The sequence below is a fragment of the Centruroides vittatus genome, unplaced genomic scaffold (genome assembly GCF_030686945.1).
Source record: "Centruroides vittatus isolate TY-2023 unplaced genomic scaffold, ASM3068694v2 contig_290, whole genome shotgun sequence".
NCBI lineage: Eukaryota > Metazoa > Arthropoda > Arachnida > Scorpiones > Buthidae > Centruroides > Centruroides vittatus.
The window spans coordinates 739,104-749,759 of record NW_027121846.1 but is presented as its reverse complement, the minus strand read 5'-3'; the positions used below and the strand labels follow the sequence as shown (position 1 = coordinate 749,759).

Genomic DNA, 10,656 nt, shown 5'->3' with positions numbered 1-10,656 from the left:
ATATGTATGAATATCAAAATATTCACACTATAATACGGTTGCTGTCTATTGGTTGTTGTATACGAAGTGTCTCTTTAATCCGAAACTTGTTCGGTAGACTGCCTCACAGCATTGCGGCTAGAAACATCTTTATTTTACAAAATTGGATTACAAATGCAAAATGTTTGATTTATATTTACAACCTCTCTTCAGTGCTTTATGGAAAAACAATGATATAAGTGGAGCACAATATTATCTAGATATCGCGAAAGAGGAATTTTTTACATGACATAACCGTTTACATACCGTTTAATTTCATTTACAGTTTTATATACAAGTATCAAAATCTTGTTAATGAGTTTAATAAATATGTTTTCTGATTAGCCAAACACTCCAATGTCTAGCCAATTTTTGTCTTAATTTTCATGTTTACCTATTTATTTTATTTTATATAAAATATACATGTAAAGCAATTTGAAATTAAGGCAAATCACTGGATGGCCAAGATGGCTAAGCCATGTACCTGCTGTCCTAGGAAACTAAATTTGAATCTGAGTGAGATCCATAGAAATACAGTATTAATGAGTCCTCTGGTGCAGATATGTCACATTGCATTTGTCACCCTTTATATGCTCATGGGCCTTGCCAAATTTATAATGCATTCCAATAAAGACTTCCTTAGTGCATATATAATAAGTATTTTATATGTAAATAAAATATGTGCTTTCCGCCTCAAATTAGTAGTGTTTTGCCCCTGTACACCATACTTCTCTGTAAGCAGTAATGTCGTGCAGATCATTATCTAGCTCCTTTCAGGGGGACGTTTTGAATTGAAATAACGTGACTTCCGGTTCGAAACGGAGGTTTATGTCGGGACCTACAGCCCCAATATTTCCATATCTGTTCTCGTCTTTCATTTATCTAACTCTGTTCTCGAGAAAAATAGATTTACACAATAAAAAGTATTGTAACAAACAAAATTCAGTTTAAATATTTACTAGAATTAACATTAAATATGTACTGTACAAACATAAAATTTTATAGAATTGTGTACATTTTTTTTTGTCATTCGTCATAACTGTTAGAAACATTATTATTAATTATAAATTATTCTAAAAATGCGCAACTTCAATAAATATCGAATCTTTAAACAGTTAATATGAAATTTAATCCGTTTAATTAAATATAAAAATTTATATACAGTCGTGAAAATTCCATGTACAGTTTTAACTGTTGAAGTAGTTATAATTCTGCTTTAGACATATATCGACTGCAATGTGCTTTTTGGTTAAAGTTCAACGTGGAAATGGTTTCCTCCTGTAGTGCATTATTCTGTGGTGAAATGTTTTACTAGTAGAACATCGATCGAAATATTATAAGTTGCTTTGGCCAGTTATAGTCGTTTAAACAGCGTAACACAGTTTTTAATTAAACACGAGAACACTGCTTAATATTTTGTTGTCACTTTAGCCACGGTAGACGTTACGTTACTGTCGCTGTTCTATACACTTTAACCGAAGTGGAAGAACAAATCTCGAATGTTGTCAAAGTATTCGTCCGTAAATAGGGATGGAAAATCAAGTCCGGTTGATTAAGTCGTAGCCGGGTGAATGTCAATTCCGGGTAAAAGTGTCATATTCGGGTGATAGGTCATTTCCGGGTGGCTGTGTCATATTCGGTGGAAAGTCGACATCTATACAAGAAGGCTTCGCTGAAAGATTATTTTTTCCAGCAAAAAACATTCTTTTCCATCAAGGCCTTTTACGCTGGAAGGATTATTCTACGATTTTTTATCATACACTTTAACAGAGCTTATCTGAGGTATGACTTAATTTGCACTGCAATTCGTCCAAGTATATCGGTTACAGATAGTCTCTGCAAGTACTGGATTTGACCTGGTTTTCGAAATAAATTCAATTTGTTTCCCATTACTTCTTGCTTTTGTGTCAGCTTTCGTATCTAAAATATATACTGTATATATTATCTTTGAAATCTTATACCGCTAAATTTGAACATATATAAGATAGCAGTATTAAAGAAGCTTAAGAATATATGATTTCTTTATTGTTTTCATTACATAAAATTATAGTTAGTTTTCCACTCAAATATCAGAATTCAGATTCATAATATGAGACATCAATCCATGTTACACATTACAAAATAAAAGTGGGTCTAAAATTGTTTTAATGTTAATAAAATATTTACCTGCATTTGTAATCTCTTGTTTTATGACAGAAGTTGTTTTTTTATTTAATTTATCTAAAGTATTATCATCACTTTCTTCAATTGTTTCTTCTTTCACGGAAGACTCTACTAGAACTATATATATATATATACACATACATTATACCTCAAAACATGTTAAAATAGTTACTTTTTCGTACTCTATACCATTCCTCGCAAAAACAAACAGCATTAAACACACAAGATTTTCAATAATAGCCAATTTATGTAACACCGAGAAAACCTAAACAAAACAGTAATCTTTATTTTAGATGAAAAAAGAACTAGTTCAGCAATTAAATGATCTTACCATTGGTTTTCCTTTATTCAGGAAGTTTTCTTTCCCTAATAAGCTTCCTTTCTCTCATAATAGATTTAGGATTGAGCACATTGAAAATTGTAAGGATAGCATTCCATTTTAGCAGCTTCCTTCTATCAATTTTTTCTCAATTCATATTGAGATTCTTCGAAATGGAGCTGAACAACAAATAATTTAATGTAAGCTCACGTATACATCTCAATGACAGTACCTACAGAAAAATATGTGATATACATGACCTCACACCGTTAACAATATTCAGTTGGCTGCCACTTATCCCATCTGCAGTTCTGCACCCATTTTGATTTTGTTGCGATTATTTACATTTCCTGCAGATAAGCAGGACATTTAAATAATCGAACATCTGTAGATTTACTCTTACAATTTGGTGCCACACAATAACACATTCTTTAACGTTATGAGTACTTATATATATAATATAGTCGACTCACGCAGGAACCACATATGGATTGAACTCTATCGATAAGCCTCGAAATGGCCGCTGCTACAAAGAATCACGGGATCGTGTCCTGACCTATTTATATAGACTTTGGTTTAAATGAATTACTCCTGCTGCCATCTATTATTGTACAATGACACTAATAATGTAATAGTGGGAATATAGAGGGAGAAGACAATTTTCCTAAGTTTGCAAGACTTCTGGTTTCATTTAAGTATTTGTGTAAGTAAAATAGATTGTTGTGAAAGAAACAAATCATACAAATTTCTGTTCTCGTGTGAGAGTGATAGAGAAAGGAAAAGAACGCTTTCCTTCAGTATATCAACTTCCAATAGAGAGATATTATCTTACACATTAATGAGGCCGCTTCCCGTGCAACGCAGCTTAGGCATACCGTCACATGGGAAAGACTAATCCCCTTGAGGAGATTAGAAGATAAAAAAGGCAAAAATTCGTGTCTCGGGACGGACACTCCCCTTGAAGCTAGTGAGCCAAGTTTCTGTCCGTCCACGCCTCCCGGCCTTTCCTATCGAGTTCGAGCTTCCAGAGAGAAGATTCCTTCGTCCGAATCGGCTAGCGAGAAAACATCGGGACATCGGCCTATTTACTAGAGGTTTTATGCACGAATTTACGTAAACTCTCTCGGTCAATTAGCGATATAGGTAGTTAGCTTGTCAATAAGATATATTTTAACCTCCCTGTATGTATTTGCCCAAGGCTTTATCCTACTCATTAAACTTTTCGTTATTTGTTTATTTGATGTTAATTGGGTTTACTTTGAGGCCGGTCTCCTATCGACATATTAGCGACCCTCCCCACTCGATCTACAAACCCCTCCTATCAGAACGTATCCTTGAGAATGAATTTTTATAACCGCGAGTTAAGAAGCGTTATTTCTTAACTGGTATCAGGAAAAAATAAAGAAAGGATTTTCCGATCTGTCAAACTGCGAGTAAAAGCCTTCCAGTGACAACGTGAGTGAGCCTAGAATATGGACAAAACAATTCATGTGCAAATCTTCTAGTTTTCCATTTTGTATAATAATTGTTTTTTCACTAACAATGTGCTCGGTAGAGAAATGATCCATAATGTAATAAAACTAGAATAATGAAATCAAATCTGATCAAATTTTTAAAAATTCGAATACGTATCCAATAAAGGACAAATATGCAATGGTACAGCACCTTCTATATCCAATGATTCTCATTTCGAACGTTACAGAGTTAGAGGTGGATAATTCCGGTCAGAACCGCTTCGGACTCGAAACTATTAGAAATAATTGCGCAACTACCAACACATTCTTAATTTTGTAATTTTATGAATACGGCTTCTAACGGAACAGTGAACTCTTTATCAATTACGATTTCAACAGAAAACTAATTGATAATGTTCCACGACTTTTAAGAAATAATGAAATAAGTTTTGAGTATTTTACATTTATAAAGATATTTTTGAAAATTATACTTTTACTAGTGTTTTTAATTATGTGTTTTATTAGTAAACAAAAGATATGCGCGGCATTACCCTGTAAAAAAGTATCAAGGATAACCGTGAAAATGAAAACTATATTACAAATTTTAGCCTATCTTTGTCATGTTTATTACAAAGAATCAAGGAGAACAGATAAAGAAGAGAGTGATGTGTTTACATTTTACTGAAGTCTATATTTTCTCATAGTCCCAGAAAATAAATATTATATAAAAAGTTAAATACAGATCAGGCAAAAGGTTTACCAGTTAGTAAGGCGATAAAATCAAAAGAGGAGCGCGACGTCCAGGTTTAACAGTACATTAAATTTAACTGAAACGTTATTATTTTATCTTAAAGTCCCAGAGAATAATGGAGAAAGATTTGCTGAAAGACTACCGACAAGCTAAGAACGAAAAGAAATGAATCTGTTATACGATTATGTGTAAAATGAATGAGAAACTGTCGAGTCGATCAGCAATTCCGACAGAACATGATGATTTGGTGTAACCGTCTAGTACAAACGATTAAGTAAGCAGTTCCGAGAAATCGTTTCATCAGAAAAGTTTCGGGTTTGGATCAGTTCTAACAGTTCCAGTCCCAAAAGCGGAACTGGATTTTTCCCACCTCTAATCGATAATTCGAACACAAATAAAAAATTGGTTATCGATTGACATGTGGTCCTAATGCACTATGACAGGGCTAAATAAAATTTTAAAATTTTTCTATTCGCGACCCCTGTTGCCCAAGAACATTTTAGGCTACATGGAAAATTCGCTGCTGTGTATTTGATATAATTTTCCTATCTCAGGTTACTAATTAATGCTTTAAAAGAGTATTCAAGACACCTTTAGTATACTGCTTTCCGAATGTACTGTACACTACATGCGAAGTTTTAAAATTTAAACTATAACATTTCTTTATGATTTAAATATGTAAAAACCAAATACTTTTTAAATAAGTATGGAGGCTTACTCAATCAACAGTAGATTATTTGAATGTTTTAACATCATTATGGCCAATGAACTTGGGTATAAACCAATGAGCGTCAGCCTTTGTCACTTAGTTGTGGCAAGTTATTTCCGGTTTCTTCCTCATTTGTAAAACATGTCACTACCATTATAAACAGTGTTACGAAAGCTTAAAGTTCTAGTATTGGAACAAAAAAAAGTTCGCTATAGTAGTTGTTAAACGCATGCTTCTTTACAATTATTCCATGCTACAAAAAATTAACACAATTAATGGAAAAGTTGTTCGACTATGTAGTGTGAGAGAATAAAATAAAATTCACGCATTGCTTGACATATTAAGCGAAAAGAGTTGACATTACCAATGGATGTGGTGATTGGTTTAAACGCGTGATTTTTCTTTCAAATCGATTCTTTCCATAGACAGACTATAACGCTTATAACTTCGCGTTATAGCGAGCGATAGCGATAGCAGCCTACTGCTCTGAGAGACGGGGAATCGAATACAGACGTGTAAAATCATCCCAGGAATTTTTCAGAGTGGTCATTCGGATATGTCGGATCCCATCTGTCACCAACTAGCTGCTCCATTGCGGATCTGGCCGTATTGGTGAAAAACTGATCCGACGAAAACCATAGTGGACTTGCTAAAAACAAAACCCTCTTAGTGCCCACAGAGCGAACTTTTATAAAATGTACACTATATACACCTACTATAATTTAATAAATAAATAACAAGCACCAGTAATTATGTTCACATAAAATTTATTTTCTTATATTAGTAAAAGCAGATTTTTCTTTTTTTTGTTAAATTTTGTTTACCCATCCAAACCCTGACAAAAAGGATTCATTTTTGTATTTGTATCATCAGGAAGACCTATACACCAACACGACAGATTCCATCCGTAACAATATCCACTTTCACCTTTCTTCTCTTTGCAGATTTTGTCGCAGTATTCGTTTTTCCAACAATTATATCTACATTCCTCCGCATCAACTGGATATCCGTCTTTCTTACAATTTGCATCTGATTAAATATAAAACAATTTTTATATAGTGAAGTATAATCATTGGTTTTACCTAAATTATATGGGTTGAATCAGATAAGTAGCTGCATGCTTAATCTCATGATGTTTTACACTGGAATAGGGAATTGCAAGCCAAATATAATTAAGTATATTAATTAAAAAGAAACCACATATATTTTATTGCTTCAAACTGCTCTGCGGTAACGGTATGGCTGTTTATTTTGAAAGTGGTGTAAGTCCACTTTTGGAAAAAATTGAGAAATCGCATAATATACATACAATTTATTGTGAACTTTTTATTTATAAACAATTCACACTTAGCATTTTAAAATAACCATACGCGTTGATCAATTAAAAATTCATCGTTAAATGACATTGCATAACCATTGATTATGAAAGTGGTGTAAGCCCATTTTCTGCAGTCTAATTAAGTACTTGGGCTGTCCATAAATTACATATGCATATTCCTTGAAACTTTTACTCTTCCTCCTGTCCCAGTTTTTTCCAATTTTTTGTAACTCCTTCCCTCTTTGGATGTCCAACAAAACTCAAGCTCCGTTAAAACTTTCATCACCATATGAATGATAGATACCATAAGTAGAAATGAAAGATGCAAGAAATTTTGGAATAAATATGATAAAATGCATAAAAATCTATAAAATTTAATAAAATAAATGGATGTCCACTAGTGCTCAATCCCACCTTGTCTGACTTGTCTTAACCCCTTCCTTCCCTTCCAGTGTGAACATCATTTATGGACAGCCCTTACAACAGAGGAGTAAAACTATGAATATTACCAACAAACGTACAATTTGATGAAATGGAAAAAAATCCATGTGATGAATCTAAATGAAAAACAGTGTCTAATGGTAAGCTCATAATAACGATAAACTTATCATAAAATAGTTTAACAATAAGTAAATATTTTTATTGTTCAGAATAAACAACACTACTTTTATTTCTCGTTATTATATATAAACAAAATCAGAATAAAACACAATTTGCTTTAAGTGAAATTAAGTTTTACATAATAGAAATTTAATGAATTTTACAGTTCAATAATTGTGAAAGTGGTGTAAGTCCATTTATGGCCCAGAAAGAATATATTACTTTAGTTAAATTCACATAGAAGTCTTTATGCAATCAACTTACAAGTCATAGAAACATTGTCAAACTTAGTACTATCTTTATTTATATTTTTGAATCAACTAAAACGCAAATGTTTAAATATCTCAAAAGAAAAAAAATACACCACTTTCAAAATAAACGGTCCATATATCAACTGGTATCAGCATACGGTGTGATCAATTGTGTGACCATTTTTCTGACTGATTCCATGAAACTATTGATTGATTAATATTAGTACTCCTATATTTTTTTTACTTAATAAACATAGTATAATATAACGTAGTATTAATATAATTATAATATAATATAATATTGTACAGTATGAAAATTTTTTACCCAATATTAATAGAGCTGCAACCAAAATCAATATAAAATAATTCATTTTGAGTTTTCTGATAACGTATAAATTCTTCGAAAATGGCTTCTTCGATTTAATCAATTCAATTCTATTTATACAAAATGAATATAATAAACATATATGGGCGATAAATTTATATCAGATAATAAAAATGGTTTAATTTGAAGAAAGAAAGTAATACTCCAATAATTATCCATTAAATTTATAGCTAAATGCTATTATTATATATTTAAAGTACGACGGGCCAGCTGAGAAAACAATAAATTCGTATTGGTAAGTAAATAATTGCTTAATAATTAAATAAACTTTAATGAATTTTCAGTTTTAACAAAGTGTACTATTATATAAATTATTAAACTAGAAGAGACCCGCCGATTGAAATAAAAGGATATAGCAATTCATCTTTAATGACACAATGCTGAAACGTGTACAAAAGTTTGTACTAAAAATAATTCTATTTTTCAGTGAAGTGAATATTGGCATTCCTGAAAAATTTCTATTCTAGAAAAACTTCCATAAGAAAAAAATGACACAATATTGTAAACTGATAAAAATTTTATTATTATAGAAAATTGTAAATTGATTACCCGTATTTTTCGGCATATAAGACAAACCCCCATTTCAGCACAGAGTACTTAAAGGGAAAAAACGATCTGTATGTAAGTCAACCCACTCCTTCGGCTTCGGATATTCTTTTTACTGTATTCTGGTTACAAAACCAAAACTAGAATACACAGTTTTATTTATAGCTCTTTCCGCCCTGTGATTACTAAAAAGGCTTTTATAGCATGTCCATTAATGGTTCCGACAGGCCTATAATAGAGGTCGGATTGTGAGGGACAGGAGCCGACATATTCGGTCGGATAATCCCCCGAAAAATTCCTGGGGACTTTTTCGATTTAGCCCGTGTTCGATTCCGGGTCTTCCAGAGCTGTATGCTGTGGCGTCCCGGGCTACTTTGTCCACTCGGCCATCCGGCCAACCGCACTTCTATTTATCGGTGTAAACGATAAATTAAAAATCGTCGTAATTCACAATTAAATTTTCCATTCAAATATTTAACATAAATGCATAAAACCTGCTTATATATAGCAAATAATAATATATTTAAACAATAGCATTTCTATTGAAGTGTTGGGCCAGATAGAGGTTACTTGTAGCCAACTAAAAGCCCTTTTTTGGCCCTTCAGTAGTCTATGAAAGATTGGAACATACACATATAAGACGAAAGATGATATTTTCAGCGAATTTTTGATACAAGTCATATCTTAGATTGCGAAAAATACGGTATTTTATTCAAAATTGACAAAATAGTTCAATAAAATATTTTTTTTTTGTATTAAGTTTTAGTTATTTAAATATAAAATTTATTTATAAATACGTAAACATTAAAACAATACGAAAAATTGTATTTTAACAAACGGAAAGAACTTTAAACATTTGAATATGCATTGTACGGAACATAAATAGCTAATTAGCGGTTTTAATTTTACGATTTAAGAGCAGGTCCGAATTCAGTTTACCCTAATATTTAAATTACTTTTAGATAACTAATAACTCTGTTTTATTTAATAACAACTAATAAAAATTTCTTTAAATCAATCATCAGTTTACGTAATCAACATCAGCTAAATATTTTCGCATTATAAAAATGCTGAAATCATGTCAAATTCACTTGAATTACTTTTTATTACAAAACGTATTAAAAATTTACAAATTAAAAAATTAAAAATCGACATGTAAAGAGTTGAGTCTACTGGCAAATTCTCTGTAATTAGTTTTTTAAGAAAATAATTCTAGTTTACGACGAATCTAAATTTCTTCTAATGTAGATTTATTAATTAACTTTAAAAACAAGTTTTCAATAAATCTATAGAATTATTATTATGTACAATTTTAGTAAAGATAATCCATTTGTTAAGACCATAAAAGACCTAAATTTTATATTTTGCCTTTATTAAAAACACTGACATAAAATAATTTATTGATAACATGCACATGGTCTCGTGAATATAATTTCCTATCTGAATATACAAAATAATAAAGTTAGTAATAATTATACAGAGTATCTATGAAGTCCGTTTTCGCTTTTAAATATTAATAGTTTTGGAACTATATATAAGACAATTAATCTGTAAAAACGAATTATAATCTTGATGTATGTAGATTTTTTTCGTTATTTGAAAAATTAATTATTATTTTTTAACCGTTGTTTATTGAATTATTTTTTAAAACTTTAAAATGACTAATTTAATTTGAAAACTGTTACTGTTTCGAGATTTATCTAGAAGAAAAAGTAAACTACGTTCTTTAATTGTATGAGCCGAAATCCATCGCCATTCTCTCCAAATATTGGCCAATGGGTCAGTAACAATTAATGATAATTGATATTACTGCATAAAAATAATAAACATTTATTAAATAAATTAAATTATTATTAGAATTATTTATCAAAATTGTGTTTATTATTTATATTTGTCTGCGTTCATCGAATTCCCTTCAAAAGAATGAGCTAAATTTGCTTATAAAAATGATTTAAAGAATGTAACAGTTGCTGAATTAAAAATGAAATTAAAAGGATTAGGGGCCAAGACCTGCGCATCGTTAGGGGGTCTAATGGTCCTGTAGACCCCTATCCGCCGTGTAGGGTTATAATACATTACAAAGCTGGGCTCACTTGTCAGATTGATATTTATACTGTATAACGATAAAATAAAATATGATAT

The 10,656-nt window shown here is 31.1% G+C and overlaps 2 long non-coding RNA genes across 2 annotated transcripts; both read right to left on the bottom strand.

Moving 5' to 3' along the window:
- Nucleotides 1-1,139: 1,139 nt before the first annotated feature.
- LOC136972371 (uncharacterized) lies at nt 1,140-2,264 on the bottom strand. Its single transcript, XR_010880323.1, has 2 exons — nt 2,185-2,264; nt 1,140-1,938 (listed from the first exon to the last, which is right to left on the bottom strand). It is a non-coding gene; the product is annotated as an uncharacterized lncRNA (long non-coding RNA).
- Nucleotides 2,265-2,340: 76 nt separating this feature from the next.
- On the bottom strand, nt 2,341-3,011 carry LOC136972370 (uncharacterized). The gene is made up of 3 exons (XR_010880322.1): nt 2,974-3,011; nt 2,513-2,850; nt 2,341-2,446 (listed from the first exon to the last, which is right to left on the bottom strand). It is a non-coding gene; the product is annotated as an uncharacterized lncRNA (long non-coding RNA).
- Between the last annotated feature and the right edge of the window lie 7,645 nt (nt 3,012-10,656).